Genomic DNA, 17,868 nt, shown 5'->3' on the forward strand with positions numbered 1-17,868 from the left:
TTCACATCTTCCTTTTTTGTGTGTGATTTTTCCCAAAGAATCCAGTGTCCTGTGGAGGCTTCCTGAATTATCAGACAGAGAAGGAAAAATGGAACAAGTATCCAGTTGTTTAAAGGCTCAGTAAGTTGGCTTTCAGCTTAGCCTATACCAAAATGACATAGCTGAGTCAAATCTCCAGAGAACTTTTTAAAGCTATTCTGCTTCTTTTTTTTTTTTTTAAAGATTTTATTTACTTATTTGACAGAGATAGAGACAGCCAGCGAGAGAGGGAACACAAGCAGGGGGAGTGGGAGAGGAAGAAGCAGGCTCACAGCGGAGGAGCCTGATGTGGGGCTCGATCCCGTAACGCCGGGTTCACACCCTGAGCTGAAGGCAGACGCTTAACCGCTGTGCCACCCAGGAGCCCCTAAAGCTATTCTGCTTCTAATGCAATTCAGTTGCCTGAGAGCCATTGGGAAGTTCACATCAAAAATCCACTGAAGCTGAACACGGACATAGTATGCTTACTGAAGAAGTGGTTCTCATGAACTGGAGAGTACTTTGTACTTTTAACAATTGTGTGTGAACTAGAACCCCACGTGGTCCTGTCTCTGTAAGCTATGGCATTCAAGTAAATAGTGTCCAACAACTATAAGTAATTAAAAGCAATTCCAATGTTTTCTTGAATATCTTATAGGATGTCAAAGAGAATCAGTTTATAACCCACAGTGGTATTGCTGAAAAGTCTCTTTCCCTATTATTTTCCCACTCAGGATCAGTCATATTCCCAACTTTCCCAAATCTTCTCCTTATATATTTCATTCTCAAACTCCAATCCCAAAATCTATCCTTAAAAACAAGTTGGCATGGACTTCCTCTTTTCTCTTGGTATCCCCCTCCCCAGAGCTCTTGTGGGAACTCATAGGAACCGGCTCTGCATTCATACACGTGCAGTCCCACAGTGCAAGGTTAACACTCTATGGGCAAAACTTGACTGATGGGGAATAGGAGCTGATTGATAAATGTTCCCTTGTTTCTTTCTCTGGGCATTTCATAAGCATTTCACCTGGTCCAAGAGAAGTAATTTGTGAGATACTTAGTATCCTTTAATAAATTCCTTTGTTTTTGCTTGAAGTAGTCACAGTAAATTATGTTGTTTGCAACCAAAAATCATGTCTAATAAAGATTCCAGTAATAGTTAGAGTTCCAATTTCCCTGGGTCCTTCATAATACTGGTTATTATCAATTAAAATAAGCAAACAAAATGAAACAAAAATACTTTCTTAGGGTCCATACTTATAAGACAAGAAAAGCAAATAAATTTCTACAGAATACCCACAGTTGAGCTAGCTCTTAAATCTGTAAGCTACAAACTGGGTTTAGGATTCATATAAACCAGAGATGATAGGAATTTAGCTGGAAGACTATTTTTATCCTTTTACTACTTTGATTATGTCATATTGCGACTCTAGGCTTCATGTGATGACTGGAGGAAAACATGTTTTGCAAAGCATGTCTGTTTCTGATTGCTAAACTAGAGGATAGGTATTTATGACCTGCTGAAGGATATCATGGATTCCTTCTCAACTGAGGACCAGATTCCCAAATAATTTATCCAAATTACCTTGCCTCACAACAGCTTCTCAAATTTGTCCTCTAAATTACCCCTAATAGCAAAGGAAATACATTCCCTCTGGGATTTGATAGCAGAGTAAGTGGCACAACTTGAATTTAAAATGTCTTCAAAAAAACTAAAGTTTACATTCTTTTCTCTAAAATGTCAATGTATACTTTGATGTGAAAATAATACATAGAATTACTTACTATGGAGACATACAATTAAATAAAATAGATGGAACAATTTATTAAGCTCTGCTCCATACCACAGTGCCCCTAAAAATAATTTTAAGTGATAAAAACCTACAAAGACAAAGAGATCATGACGAAAATTATACCAAAAAAGAGAGGCAGCCAACTATGGAAGATGCAAAGCACATTGATTAATACTAACTGACTTAGCAGAGTAAAGAAAGTGAAGATCTACAATGACCATGATGGGGAACACTGAACAAAGAAACAAAAATCCTAAAGATCCAGGCTGCAGAATTCTAGGGATGGCCAGGAATTTAGGTAACAATCTCCAAAGAAAACAGAATTGAGGATTGAGGCTGAAAACAGAGGAAATTGGTTGAAAGTCTATTTATGCAGCACACAGATCTTCCTTCCTATACTTCCAGATGACTATGGCCCCCGAGCCCCCATCCTAGAAGCAATTAGAAAGTTTATTTTCTGAAAAAACCTAGCCCAAGAAGCTGGGTGACAGAGCTCTCAATGTGGGAAGGAAGTCCCCTACAGAAGACAGGATGAGGTGGGTCTATCAAACATGAGTACCCAGCCCTTTTCTCTCAGCCTGGTCCTAAAATGCTGGAGGCCATACATACACCCACCGGAGGAACTGACCAGCCCCAGGGAAAGGCCTAAGGAATTGTCCTCTGTGGAACACCAGGTAAAACCCCAAGCCCCGACACCAGTTGGGTAGCAAGGGACAGGCTAGGAGCTGTCAGCCCAGGGTATAATAAGGGATTGCCTGCAGAGAATCTAAAACCAGTAATTAAATCACCTAAAAGTTGGTTGGCTTTTTATTACTTATTTTTTATGCACAGTTGTGCAGCAATTTTAAATAAACTTAGTGATAAAATACTTCTTCCCACAAAAAACTCCTTTCTACATCTAAGTTCCAAACAATTTCTCTGGCTACTGTGGAATGGCAATAATATGTCCATAAGCTACAAATTAGCACATTTTAATTTTCTTCCTGGAATTAATTTGTAAAACTCCCTATTATTGAGTCAGTTCTTCCACTAACACAAACTCAGCTATATACGCTCCATTCGAGAGTACATTCAAAGGTTCAAATTATCCATGTTGGCTTCAGCTCAGGTTGTGTCCAATCCCTGTGACACTACATATTCCTGTGCTTAAACAGTAGATTCAGAAGTAAACAATGACACCATAGAAATTGTAAGGACAGAAGTAAACTGAATAACTGAGTTTTGCCATTTCACATAACCACTCAGAGTTTTCATTTATATTTAAAATTTAAAGCAGTGACACAGAGAAGAATAAGAGTTTTGTTTGGTAACTGTAAAATTTAGTATATGCATAAAATACTTAATTTGATTAATTTCTTTAAAATTAAAATTCATTTTGGGTGCCTGAGTGGCTCAGTCAGTTAAGTGTCTGCCTTTGGGTTGGGTCATGATCCCAGAGTCCTGCAATCGATTCCTGCATCGTGCTCCCTGCTCAGTGGGGAGCCTGTTTCTCCTTCTCACTCTCCTTCTGTGCTCTCTCCCTCTCTATCTCAGATAAATAAGTAAAATCTTTTTTTAAAAAATTGAAAGTTTTAAAAATTTTTTAAAAATTAAAATTCATTCTTTTTATTGTTTTCAACTGAATAATCATGAAAATAATTATTATAACTGATTTCTGTCATCATTGCTGAAAATAATTTTGGCTATCCATGTATGATATCCATGTATGACCAATTCATGAATTGATCTGACCCGGGTACACCTCTAGCTTGAGCCCTACTTCACTCCTGTAGCAGCACAACCAATGGCCATCAGAGACATGAAATGCAGAGACTCAAATTAACAAACCAAAAAGATGAAGCAGAGACCAAGCTGAGACAGAATCCGCAGATAAAAGAAAATATCACCTCCATGAATAGAAATAACAAGAATAATGAAAAGATGGAAAAATATTCCATGCTCATGGATCGGAAGAATTAACATAGTTAAAATGTCCATGCTACCCAGAGCAATCTACACTTTCAATGCTATCCCGATCAAAATACTGAGGACATTTTTCAAAGAACTAGAACAAATAGCCCTTAAATTTGTATGGAACCAGAAAAGGCACCAAATCGCCAAGGAATTGTTGAAAAGGAAAAACAAAGCTGGGGGCATCACAATNTGGGGGCATCACAATGCCGGATTTCAAGCTGTACTACAAAGCTGTGATCACAAAGACAGCATGGTACTGGCACAAAAACAGACACATAGACCAATGGAACAGAATAGAGAACCCAGAAATGGACCCTCGGCTCTTTGGGCAACTAATTTTTGATAAAGCAGGAAAAACATCCAGTGGAAAAAAGTTTCTTCAAAAAATGGTGCTGGGAAAATTGGACTCTCTCATACCATACACAAAGATAAACTCTAAATGGATGAAAAACCTTGATGTGAGACAGGAATCCATCAAAATCCTAGAGGAGAACATAGGCAGCAACTTCTATGACATCGGCCAGAGCAACCTTTTTCACGACACATCTCCAAAGGCAAGAGAAATAAAAGATAAAATGAACTTATGGGACTTTATCAGGATAAAGAGCTTCTGCACAGCCAAGGAAACAGTCAAAAAAACTAAGAGACAGCCCACGGAATGGGAGAATATATTTGCAAAGGACACCACAGATAAAGGACTGGTATCCAAGATCTACAAAGAACTTCTCAAACTCAATACACGAGAAACAAATAAACAAATCATAAAATGGGCAGAAGATATGAACAGACACTTTTCCAATGAAGACATACAAATGGCTAACAGACACATGAAAAAATGTTCAAAATCATTAGCCATCAGGGAAATTCAAATCAAAACCACACTGAGATACCACCTTACGCCAGTTAGAATGGCAAAGATAGACAAGGCAAGAAACAACAATTGTTGGAGAGGATGTGGAGAAAGGGGATCCCTCCTACATTGTTGGTGGGAATGCAAGTTGGTACAGCCACTCTGGAAAACAGTGTGGAGGTCCCTTAAAAAGTTAAAAATTGAACTACCCTATGACCCAGCCATTGCACTACTGGGTGTTTACCCCAAAGATACAGACGTAGTAAAGAGAAGGGCCATATGCACCCCAATGTTCATAGCTGCATTGTCCACAATAGCCAAATCATGGAAGGAGCCGAGATGCCCTTCAACAGATGACTGGATTAAGAAGCTGTGGTCCATATATACAATGGAATATTACTCAGCTATCAGAAAGAACGAATTCTCAACATTTGCTGCAACATGGACGGCACTGGAGGAGATAATGCTAAGTGAAATAAGTCAAGCAGAGAAAGACAATTATCATATGATTTCTCTCATCTATGGAACATAAGAACTAGGAAGATCGGTAGGAGAAGAAAGGGATAAAGAAGGGGGGGGTAATCAGAAGGGGGAATGAAGCATGAGAGACTATGGACTCTGAGAAACAAACTGAGGGCTTCAGAGGGGAGGGGGTGGGGGAATGGTAGGCTGGTGATGGGTAGTAAGGAGGGCACGTATTGCATGGTGCACTGGGTATTATACACAACTAATGAAACATCAAACTTTACATCAAAAACCAGGGATGTACTGTATGGTGACTAACATAATATAATAAAAAAATATTAAAAAAAAAAGAAATAACAAGAATAGAATGTATTTCTAAAAGAAAAGAAAGAAACTTTCAGAAAACAAAGACCTCGTGAGAATTAAAAATATAAATGCAAAATTAAAAAAATTAATAGGAAAAAAGAAGAGTTGAGAAAGTTGAGAAAATCTTAAGTAGAACAACAACAAAAACAAACAAACGAAACCAGGAAAATAAGAGAAAAAAGATTTTTAAAAGTAGAGGATCAATTCAGGTCTGACCTCTGACTAATAGAAGTTCCAGAAAGAACACCAAGTAAACAGATGGAAGTAAAAAATCAGATAATATAGGAAACTTTCCCAGAACTAAAGGCCATGAGTTTCCAAGTTGAAATAGCCCACCAGTACTCAGAACAATAAATGAAAAACAAACCACACCAAACCAAACCACTGTGAAATTTCTGAATTTTGGGAATAAAGAAAAAAGTCCTAAGAAATCGCAGACAGGAAACACAGGGCAAACACCAAGGGCCAGGAATCAGCATGGCATTGAATTTTCTAAAAGCACTCTGAAATCTAGAAGACCCTAGAGCCATACGATTAATATCCTAAATTTAAAAAATAGTTTTAATCTAAAATTTCACAGGCAGCCAAACTATAAATCAATGTAAGTGTACAGTAAAAGTTTTCTGATATACAAGTTCTCAAAAAGTTTCTATGTACCCTATGTTAGAAAGCTACTGGAGGGTGTGTTCCATAGAAACAGGAGCATAAACAGAGATAAAGGAACGCAAGATATGCAGAAAATGAGGAATATGTGAAGAGAATTCCTTGAATAACAATAAATGGAATACCCAGGTCAGCAGCTATCCCGCAGGCCTTGAAAGTCTTCAAGCTCAGATTGGAGCAGGAAAATTAAATACTCCAGAAACAATTATCTCCAAGAAAGGGGGAAAAAAAGGAACCAATTCCCGAAGGCATGTTTCCCTGGAGAATGTGGAAACTAATTAGTGTAGGGAGAGAACGCTAAGCAGATTTTTTAAAAGAAGACAATTTGAACTCTAGGAAAATCAAGAAAGGAAATGTAATCACAGGTGTGAGCGATATTTACACTGTCCTAAAAATGCAAACACGGGGTAATAATTTAGCAATGATGATTTAACTGCACTGGAAGGATGGGGCCTGGAGAGAAGTACGTGTGTGAAACAGGGATCGACTTCCAAATTTCACAAGAAAAGTCAATAATTATAGTGAGAAGTAGCAGTATTGTTATATTATTTAGAAATGTAGATGCTAGGGGCGCCTGGGTGGCAGAGCGGTTGAGCGTCTGCCTTCGGCTCAGGGCGTGATCCCAGTGTTATGGGATTGAGCCCCACATCGGGCTCCTCCGCCATGAGCCTGCTTCTTCCTCTCCCACTTCCGCTGCTTGTGTTCCCTCTCTCGCTGGCTGTCTCTATCTCTGTCGAATAAATAAATAAAATCTTTAAAAAAAAAAAAAAAAAAGAAATGTAGATGCTAAATCCTAAGGAATAAAGTTAAAAGAAATGGAAGCAGCCGCCTCTGGGGTGTATGACTTGTGATGGGAAGGCCGGGAGAGCTATTTTGTTTTAAATCTTATGCCACTATTTTATTGTTTAAAATTACAGACACATACTACTTTTGGCAAACCTACTTAACGGAGAGAGGCAGGAAATCAGAATTTTATTGGAAATCCCCAGGTTTAAAGCGTTGAAAATGGATATACAATTATAAAATGGTTGGGGAGCACTTGAGGTTCCAACAAAACACTGCCCTAATCTCCCCATGACAGATCAGGCCCGCAGGCCACAGGAAGGCTTTGAAGGGGAAAACAATGAACCCTTCCTCAGCACCTCCTGCATGCTAGTACCCTTGTAGAAAGTTGTCAGAGATCATTGTGACTGGTCCTCAGGAATTGGGGAAGTGATTTCCAGGGAAGACAGTAAGTCCCTGGAGGATGAAGACCTTGATGGCAGCTTTGTTTATATTTTAAGTGTGACCCCCAGGCTGCCTGTGGACAGATTCTCATCACAACTTCATGAGATAAGTGAAACCATTTTACAGATGAGCAAACAGAGTCTTGGCAAAGCCAAGTGGCTTAACCAAGTCATAAAAATGGTAAGTGGCAGAACTGTGATATGGCTCCAGCCTCCAGTATCACTCCCCACTCTCTGAACCCTTGGACAACAGAGACTGTCTTATCCCTGATTGTCGCTCCAGCACCAAGTACACTATACCCGGCACAGAGGAAATGTTCAAAGTCCCCTGTCTAAAGCAGGCAGGGCCCTGAAGAAGTGTCACGTGGTTGATCAGCCCAGGAGAATTTCCAGCAGAACCAAGCCCCCAGTTGCCTCCTCTCTCTACCTGCCAGACATGTGACCTACACAAGGGCTGTCTGGATACAGTTCCTGCAGGGACAGGGCCCTCCATCAAAACAAGAGGGAATCATTCAGCTCTCCTTCAAGTGATTCAAGGAGTCCATTTACAGCTCTAGGATGTAGGCTTTCATACTGAAATGTCACACACTTTAAATTACAGGACAGTCACAATTTCAGGCTTTAAAAATAGAAAAATCAAACCTTTAATGCAAAAGCAAATGAAATTGTGGAAACAATTTTGAGCCCATGGGACTTTTGAAAATGTCATTAACAAACTGTGAAATCAGGGAGATAAAAATCAGATGCCCCGGGGGGGAACAGCAGTGCCCCCAGTCCAGCCTCTCAGCCTGAGTCATGGAGAACCCAGTTTCCATTCTGCAGGTCCAGGAAGCAGGGGGTACGGAGCTAATGCATGTCTCCTGCTCCACACTGGCTCCCAGGGTGACAGCATTTGGAAAACACAGAATGAGCGAACTCTCCAACATGTGACGTTGGACCTGCTGAAGATTGAGAGGATAATACATGGAAACCAGCCCCCTGGGAGAAGGCCTGGGAGGCAGAGAGGAGCTCTTCAAAGAATCTTGGAAAAGTGCGTTCATTCTCCAGGCTTCTCTTTGCTGATTCCACACGTGTGTGAGAGAGTCAGAATTACAGAACCTATCTTCAAGGCTTCCACAATAATAAATTTAAAATTATTCTCGGGGGGAAGTACTTGCTGTAAAGTGCTGTAGAGCATGCATGGAGAACAGGGTAGAATACCAAATATTTTCAAAAGATGCTCTTGTTCTCTGAGATTTTCACAGTCATGAAAACATTAGCAGAATTTATGTTCTGCTCTTGAACAAAAAAATTCAGAGTTGGCTATCTTTATCACTCACAGACACTTTACAGAGCTGGAGAGATGGTGCAAGAATATCCAGAGAAGTGTGTCTGATCCACGCAGGTTGGTAGCCTATCTAAATTCTCTGCCACAGGTGCCAGGTTCAAGAGAAAGGGAGCCTGAAGGGAGGGAGAAGAGAGGGAAGGCAGCAGCATGGTCTCTGAGCCCATGGACAAAGTGTATGGGTCTGAGGGGGCTGAATCCTGGAGCCCAGAAAATGCATACCTAATGCCCCGCTCATCCTCAGGAAAAATCACACTCACGTCCCCCACAATAGAATTCAAGGAGAAGAAACAGGAATATTTCCACGGAAGTTCACCCATGAGGCCACAGGTCCAGCTTTCCTGGACCTGCTGCCCCATGCCTTTTTTGCTTTCCTGATCACTGGCTCACAGGAATTCCTAAAGAACGTAACCCCAGCCCTCTGGAATATCACATTTTCAGGCTCTTCTCTCCGAACACAAACTTGCAGAAAATTGCAAGAGTAGGAGAGTGCTTATAATACCAACCATGGGCCTTACACTTTTGGGAGGCATCTGTCACAATACCAGGTGCCTGCTAGACTTCCCTGGAGCCAGCCTCCAAGGGCAGGGTAAGCCACCTCCATTCCCACTTCTGTTGGATGTCCATTAAAGACCAACAGACACTTGGGACACCTGGGTGGCACAGCGGTTAAGCGTCTGCCTGTGGCTCAGGGCATGATCCCGGCGTTCTGGGATCGAGCCCCACCTCAGGCTCCTCCACAGGGAGCCTGCTTCTCCCTCTTCCGCTCCCCCTGCTTGTGTTCCCTCTCTCGCTGGCTGTCTCTATCTCTGTCGAATAAGTAAATAAAATCTTTAAAAAAAAAAAAAAAGACCAACAGATACCATACCACAGAAGTGTGTGTTTCTTTAAATCATTCATTCTTAGCATGGGCATCTCTCATTTTAACAGCATCAGAAGGGAAATTATTGGATAGTGAGGGCCAACATACCCCAAGGAAACGCATGTTGGCAAGACTAAACCACCTACCCTTATCTTCAGGAATATTGTCCAATAATCTTTGCTCCAGGAATCCTTGACACCCTGCAGTATTTCCTAGAGATCTCCATTTCCTCCTGACCCAAATGCACATTGGCATAACCATCCCACGTTAGGGCAGAAACACAGACTTTACAACGTGATTTTTCTTACCATCTTTTTGCCCAATGGTCGTAAGAGTCACTGTTGCTCTGCTGCTTGGCTTTTAGTGTGCCACTACTCTGCAAATCAGTCACCCCAAAGTACACTTAGGCTTCAAATCAAAATGGTCTCCATCACATACTTACCACCACTCAAACTTTCTATGGGCTGCTCAGTATATTTCACTTTTCTTGGGTGCTATTCAGTTTCAGTAAATGAAATCCTGCTCTCGGCCTCCAGAGTCTTTCTATATATAAAATGCAAGGCTTACAAAAAATATTGCCTCAATTTTGATGGTGGGATCAAAATCAGCACGACTACTCTGCTGCTATGTATTAAATAAAACCCCCAACGCGAACACACTTGAAGTCATACTCCATTTCCAACAACTTATCTGTGGTTATATTTAAGGGTGTTCCTCAAGATGTTTGTGCCAGTCATTTTCATAAATCAAAAAAGGTTGAAATTAGTCTGAAGGTCCATTAATAAAACATTGTTTCAGTTAATTATTGTGCATCCATTCACCGTGCAAAGATCTATTGTGCCACCAATAAGAATGTCATGAAGGTCTATGTACTGACAGAAAAAAATCACACAATCTACGATAGAATGCTAAAGTGGCCCACAAAACAATGTACAGTGTGATAAGTTTGTAACATATATATTGATATAGAGGATGTCCATTCTTCACCCATTCACCAAACACACATGGAGCACTTCTGTGTTCTTACTATTCTAGGCACTATTCCAAGCACTGGGAAGACAGCAGTGAACAAAACATCCTTCTCTTACACAATTTACAATCTAGAAGGGTGGAGAGAGAGTCAATAAACAAACAAAGATAAATATAATGTCAGAAAGGGATAAGTGCTGTGAATAAAGATAAGGTAAGGTAAAGAATTAAAGGGGGCTATTTTTTTTAATTTAAATTCAATTAGCCAGCATATAGTTCATCATCTGTTTCAGATGTCGAGTTCAATAATTCATCAGTTGTGTCTAACACCCAGTGCTCATCACAGGAGGGGACTATTTTAAATAGTGTGATCAGAGAAGAATTCTCTGAGAGATGACATTTGCATAGAAATCTGTAATAAGAGAGGGAGAGCAAAGCTCTCCCTGGGTGATACCAAGTTCAAATGCTGCGAGAAAAGCATGGTAGACACATCCAACACACAGCAAGAAGGACCCATGGCTGGGAGCTAGTGGGAGGCAAGGTGAGCTTAGCAAGGGTCAGTGTCTTTTGCAAGCCATTGGAGGGTTCTGAGCAGGAAAATGACAAAGGATTTTGGCTGCGTGGGGAAAGTCTGTAAGGAGACAAGAGTGGAATTAGAAAAACCAGTTCAAAGGTCACTGAAGCAGTTTGGGCAGGAGATGCCAATGGCTTGAACAAGGGAGGTAGCCATCATGTTGGTAAGAAGCAGTTAAATTCTGGGTATACATTAAAGGTAGAATCACCAGGTTTATCTGTTACATTGGATCTGGCATGAGGTGGAAGGAGCAGTGAGAGAGACAGCAGCGAAGTTTTGGCCTGAATAAGTTTTTGAAAATGAGAATGCCATTTCCGGAGTTAGGAAATACTGAAGGAGAAACAGTTGAGAGTGGAAATCAAAAGGATATCTACTAAAGTCTGTGATGCTGATCACAGCTAACACATTCGGGCTTGCTCTGGGCCAGGTGTTGTCACTGCTTTATATTTACAGCCACTCATTTAATTATCACAGTAACTCTTTGAGACACGTTACTATTATTGATTTGGGAATACAGTTTACTTAATATTTATCTAAATATGCTAATTTTATTTGCAACAAACGTGTATGTTACATAATAAAGGAAATTGTGTGTGCGTGTGTGCAATAATCCCAGTGAGAAAAAAAATTATATATTTATAAATTTTCACTCTTGGCAAGTCCCCGGTGATTGTTTAACATAGGTTGACGTGAGACCCTTTCACAGTCTTTTAGCTCAGTAGATTTGCAAATTTTTTTCCTGCCAGGTCAGATAAGTTCATATGCATGACCCTGTCTCATCGACACTCCCAGAATAACACACAGATCCCTGTACCCTAATTTTAATTCAATCCCTTTCACCCTCAACTTTTAAAAACACTGGAATGAAATGAGAGAGAAATAAATATTAAAGGAATAACCTTGAATCTGTTTTCATTTTTTATGTGAAACATTGCAAATGGATTACTTCAAACTATTACACTTAATACAACCTCACATATTATTTTCAACAAATAGTAAATGGATAGAGACTCACCAGCGGGTCCCCACACCAAGCTGAAAGGCTCTGGTTTAGATGATTATATGAATCAGATTGCTGGAGGGCATTGATTTTTTTTATTTCAACATTTCATAAATGAGAGCTCTCATTTAGTTTTGTCTTTCTTTTTGATCCCTAGTATTTAACCACAAATTTTGTTTTCTCCAACAATTTCCATGATGTGAATGTAAATGTTGAAGTACAGAGAGTGGGGTGATTGTAGCTCTGTCCACTGGATGAACAGGGGGACATTTGGGGTCCCTGTGGTTACCATAGTGACACTCTCTTAACTGGAGAATTGTGCAACACCACCTGCCATGGGAATAACTGATTTCCATGGAATTCTGACTGTACTTTGTTGTTATCTGATACTTTCAGGGAACATAAGTGCTTCAAAGATGAACCAATCATTTCCAATTTAAAATGAAAAGTCAGATTAGGCCCTCAGCTCATTCTGCCCCTCCATTAATGCTTAGTAAGCTCCCTGATACTGGAACTATACCAAAGGCAGTCATTTAATTACTGTACCTCCAAAACAAATATCTATTTTTATTTTCTTTTGAGAATGTAGAGAAGAATCCCATCATAACATGAGTTTTATTAAATGAAATTGGATATGCCTTGGATCAGATTGAGTCTCCTGAATCATGAACATTGGAACTGGAAAGGAATTAGAGATTGCATGGTCCAACCTTGTCACTTAAGAGATAAGGAAAAAGATGCTCAGAGACAGTAAATGATCTTCCCAGGACCACACAGAAAGGAGGACCAGAACCCGGTTGACCTTGTCCTGTGCACAGTGTTCTTTTCACCCACTAGGCCATGCAGTCTTTCTTGTACACAAACACCTGCCAAAGCCCCTGCTGGTGGTCTCAGTAGGACCTCCCCCCCCCACCCCCCACCCCCAGTGGTTCCAGGATAGGATTCAGGAACTGCCTGCCGCAACTACACCGCATGCCTCATGTCTCCTACAGCAGCCGAGCTGGGCCATCTAGGAAAGTGGGCACCCCACTCAGGCAGCAAAGCTGATGTGATAGCGCCTCATGGTCGGAGGCCCTGGGAGCACTTGGCCCTACCCTGCATTCCAGCCTAGAGGTCGTAAAGGAAATTTGGAAGGACTCAAGAAAAGAGAAAGGGAGACAAGGATGGAAAGAAATCAAAGTATACTCATGGATGTGTAGAAAAATAAGGAAACATAGTTCTGAAGCATTTAAGAATCAAGCCTTTACCGTTTAAAAGCCAGTTCCAATAACAACTATTATCAGAGAACTTCTACTTTCCTTATGAGTGTTTGCTCAAGCTGTGAATGAGATAATTCAGATCACAATTATTTTCTTGATTTACACCTTTTCGTTCACCTCAGCTGCATTTCCTTTAGCATACCAGCCAGTAACAAGATCGCAGCCCGCGCTATGGTCAAGAGCCAAAAAGTTTATGATAGGAATAGTTTTAAAGATTAAAAGTTGGCTCTATCAGCTCTGCAGCAATCATGAGCAACATATTATGAGCTTTGAGAATACATTTAGGTGTGGAAATACGATCCAGACTTGATGCCAACTGTATAAATAGCATTTTCCTGCCTGTAACTATTTGTCACAAGCGAGTAAGCAACCACTGACTTTTATGTACGCTGCAGGATACTAGAAACAGGCTGGGTTTACCTAAGGAAATACTTTACCCTCTGTTCTGATGACAAGCGTGACGATTCCCAGTTAGCCAGTCTTTGCAGACTTCCTCACAGTCGTGACAAGTCAGACTGCCATGGCAGTTATGTGGCTGGCTTTGGAGGTCTGTCCTGGAGTTGCACTGTTGAATTGTCCCTGCTGCTTCAGACTCCTGGTTAACTGCCCCTTGGATTGACTGATTCAGTGGAACGTGCAAATCATGCTAATATGTCCCATCCAAATCAATTCACAGAGAAAAACCGCCTCTCTGCTTTAATATTAATAATGACTGGGGGGAGGGGAATAATGATTGGCACTCTTTCAGGACCCAGTCTGGATCCTCATGCTGATACTGCTGTTGGCGGCCTCTGTTCTCTGGTCTATAAAATAAAAGCAGAGGTGGAGAGGATCCCGCAGTCATCTCAGGCTCTAGCATTCTGTGATTTGGCTTTGGAAGAAAGCGTCTATCTAAACAGGGTCAGAACCAGAGAAATGTTTCTTGTAGCTGAAAACAACCAGCTTTGGGAAGTTGCAAGAGAGTCCTGTGGGCCAAGGCCATCCTTTGCTCATGATAAGGCAGGTGCCAGCCTGGCCTAGAGGAGAGAGACTGTTCATCTGGATGCTTAGAGGACGGTCTGCAGAACCATTAACATCTAAATATGCACTTCTGTCCTAGCTCTCCCTTGGAGAGTAGCAAGAACTTTACACAGGCGTAACCAAGAGCTGGTGTTCCTTCACAGAACATCTCCAGATCATGTGCGATTCTAGGACACAGCACAGAGTCAGCATTATCCTCCAAGGGAGTCAGAAAGTGTCCGCTGTTCAGATACAGATTTCATTAATGTAACCTAATTCTTAATACCTGCTCACTAGGGTCCAGCTCTTTCACTGATTTGTAATCCTGATACTTCATGATTTCTGGAGCTCTGCTGACTGTCCCCAGAGTCAGCTGCCTTTGTGACTCTAAGGCAACAGCGCTGCTCTGGTTAAGGTACCAGTTATGGGGCATAACACTTCTGAGCCCCAACTTTTCAAATAATAGTCTCCGGAGAATATTATTGAGAGACGAGATAATTGCAGCAACAGAGTAGACAGGCTGCAAAAGCTATACCCCATGCTAGCACTGGATTTATGTGGAGAATTCTATAGCAAATAACTATCAGAGAAACTGCCATATTTTAATTCTGTGTAGATTTGCCTCATTTGAAGCAATCTCAGTCTACAAATGTGTGGCAATGTTCAGTCTGTAAATTATACAGCTGGTGCAAATGTTTACAAAATGTTTATTGACTTTTCCATGAACAGAGGAATAACATTAATTCAAACATCTGTACCTGAAATGCCAAAGGAAAAAATCTCAGTAATTTACAAGAGGATCCAGAACAGCACTATACCTAGGAAGTACCCGCAAAGGGTTAAGCATTATTTTAGGGGCTTTACCAATATTACGGTAAGTGGAGGACCCAGATTTGGGCACGCCAAAGCCATACTCCATGCTTAGAACCTCTGTTATGCTGACATTTTAAAATGTCAATTTTAGTTAGTACATACACAGTGATTTAATTTTGTATCTTTTTAAATCTTGGTTTCAAAACCGAAGTACTTTGACAGCTCAGAATCACAGCCAGGTCTATGAACACCGTTTCTCATGGGTTTTGAAGGAAAGACCTTCATTTGTACACATCTTTCAGTTGCAATGACAGAAACCCACCTCAAGTTTAAGCAGAAGAAAGATCTATTTTAGATATAAAACTGACAAAGTCAGGGTATAGTTGGCCTCAGGTACGCCAGAGGACTCAAGATATGACATCAAAGCTCATTCTCTTACTCTATTTCTCAGTTCAGACTTCCTCTGTCTATTGGCCATATTCTCTTCTGTTCTTTTATTGAAGATGGGCCTTTTCTCAATCTCTCAATCTCTCTCTCTCTCTGTGTGTGTGTGCGTGTGAGTGTGTGCTGTTAAGGAACCAGGGGGCATGGCTATGAGCAGCCCCTGGCTTACCTGATTCCAGTGTAGCACCTGCAGTGCAAGTGAGGACCTCTTGCCCTATGTACTTAGATACATTCCACCCAAAGGCCTAGCTCTGAGCCAGTCATGCAATCAAAGAGCTTCTTGACCATCAATGGCCAGAATCAGGGTTGTAAGATGGTTCCACTGGCATTCGTTTTGTTTTTATTTTTGTTTTCTTTTTATTCATGGGTTCTGTTGAAAACATTTCCCCATCAACAAGTTGCAAGAATATAGTTGACATATGTTGGTTTGGTTTGATTCTGTCTCCCCTTCTTTTACTAGCACCACCTGTTCCTTGGAGAACCACTCCTCTTCTGCTGTATTTGGTTCAGGGGGTGGGTGGTAGTGGGCTGTGATTCATAGATTCTGCCTCTCTGCCCATAGTGAGAGTCGAGAAGAGCAGGCTTTGCAGATAGTGACCATGTCCAGAAAACAAGCAGTTCTTGGGGGTGGAAAACATCTACACATGTGGGCAGTAACTGAAATTGTTAGTGCGGAGCTGTGAGCACTGGTCATCCTCAGTATCCATTCTCCCTTTTCCAGAGTGTTAGAAACCCAATTTGTAAGCTGGACATACCCCAAACTTTCTTCTGGCTAGGAGGGATCATGTGCCTAAGTTCTGGAAATGAGTGGTAAGATGAAAGTGTTTTTATGTTTTGTGAAAAGATAGCAGGGAATGGTCTTTTCCCTTTATTCCTCCTTCATTTCTGTTAGCCACATGGAGACTGGAGACGTGATAGCTGGAGCTGGAGCAGCCATCACGGATCAAGAAGTAACTTGGAAAGAAAGACACATGATGGAGGAAAAAAGGAAGTTTGCCTCAGTCCCTGAGGATTCATGAGCAGAACAGCCTTCTGTACTGTCTACCCTCAGATGTCTACTGCAGAGAAATAAATTCCAACCTTGTTTAAGCTGCTACTATTTTGGGCCTCCATTACTTATAGCCAAACCAAATCTTAACTGAACCTAGAGAAAAATGGTCTATTTAAGCACACCGTGACATAGGAACCTAGACAGACAAATGGGACTACTGAACCATTAGGGGATGCTCACTTGGTTAACATATGGAGAAAAAAGTGTTAGCTGTTGGTCTTCATAAAGAGGACCTCCCTGGATCCAGGAACCACACCAGGCTTCTGGCCCATGTTACCTCATTTAATCTGCCAGCATCAACCCTCTGAATTCTCTGTAGTCATCCTCATTTTCCAGCTGAGGAAACAGACAGTCTGCTAGTCTCAATCTTTTCCCTAGAGTCACGGGGCTAGTAAGTGAGGAAGGAACAATTTGTGCCCACATGGAACTGTCTCTATAGCATCTGGCCTCTCCACTACTGGGCCCCTGTCTCATTTTTTCCTGGTCTGGGGGCTTCACTGTGGGTAAACCCAACATATGGAAACATAGCACAAAAGTTAGTCAAGTTTGCCAGTGCATTGAAAACCTTGTTCAGTTTTACAGTGGAATATTATTCAGCCATAAATAGAAGGGAATCCTGGCATTGTCAACAACATGGATAACCTCGAGGGGCATGATGCTGAATGAAATGAGTCAGGCAGAGAAAGATAAAAACCACATGGTTTCACTTGTATATGAAACTAAAAAAAGCCAGGCTTTGAAACAGGGAATAGAATGGTGGTTGCCAGGGATTGGGGTGTGGGGTAAATGGGGGAGATGTTGATCAGAGTTGTAAAATGAATAAGTTCTAGAGATGTGATGTCTACAGCATGTTCATGGTAATTAACAAAACTTTGGGCAACTAATCTTTGATAAAGCAGGAAAAAACTTCCGGTGGAAAAAAGACAGTCTCTTCAATAAATGGTGCTGGGAAAATTGGACAGCTACATGCAAAAGAATGAAACTTGACCACTCTCTCACACCATACACAAAAATAAACTCCAAATGGATGAAAGACCTCAATGTGAGACAGGAATCCATCAAAATTCTAGAGGAGAACATAGGCAACAACTTCTATGACATCGGCCAGAGCAACCTTTTTCACGACACATCTCCAAAGGCAAGAGAAATAAAAGATAAAATGAACTTATGGGACTTTATCAGGATAAAGAGCTTCTGCACAGCCAAGGAAACAGTCAAAAAAACTAAGAGACAGCCCAC

This window comes from Ailuropoda melanoleuca, chromosome 5 (assembly GCF_002007445.2).
Source record: "Ailuropoda melanoleuca isolate Jingjing chromosome 5, ASM200744v2, whole genome shotgun sequence".
Classification (NCBI taxonomy): Eukaryota; Metazoa; Chordata; class Mammalia; order Carnivora; family Ursidae; genus Ailuropoda; species Ailuropoda melanoleuca.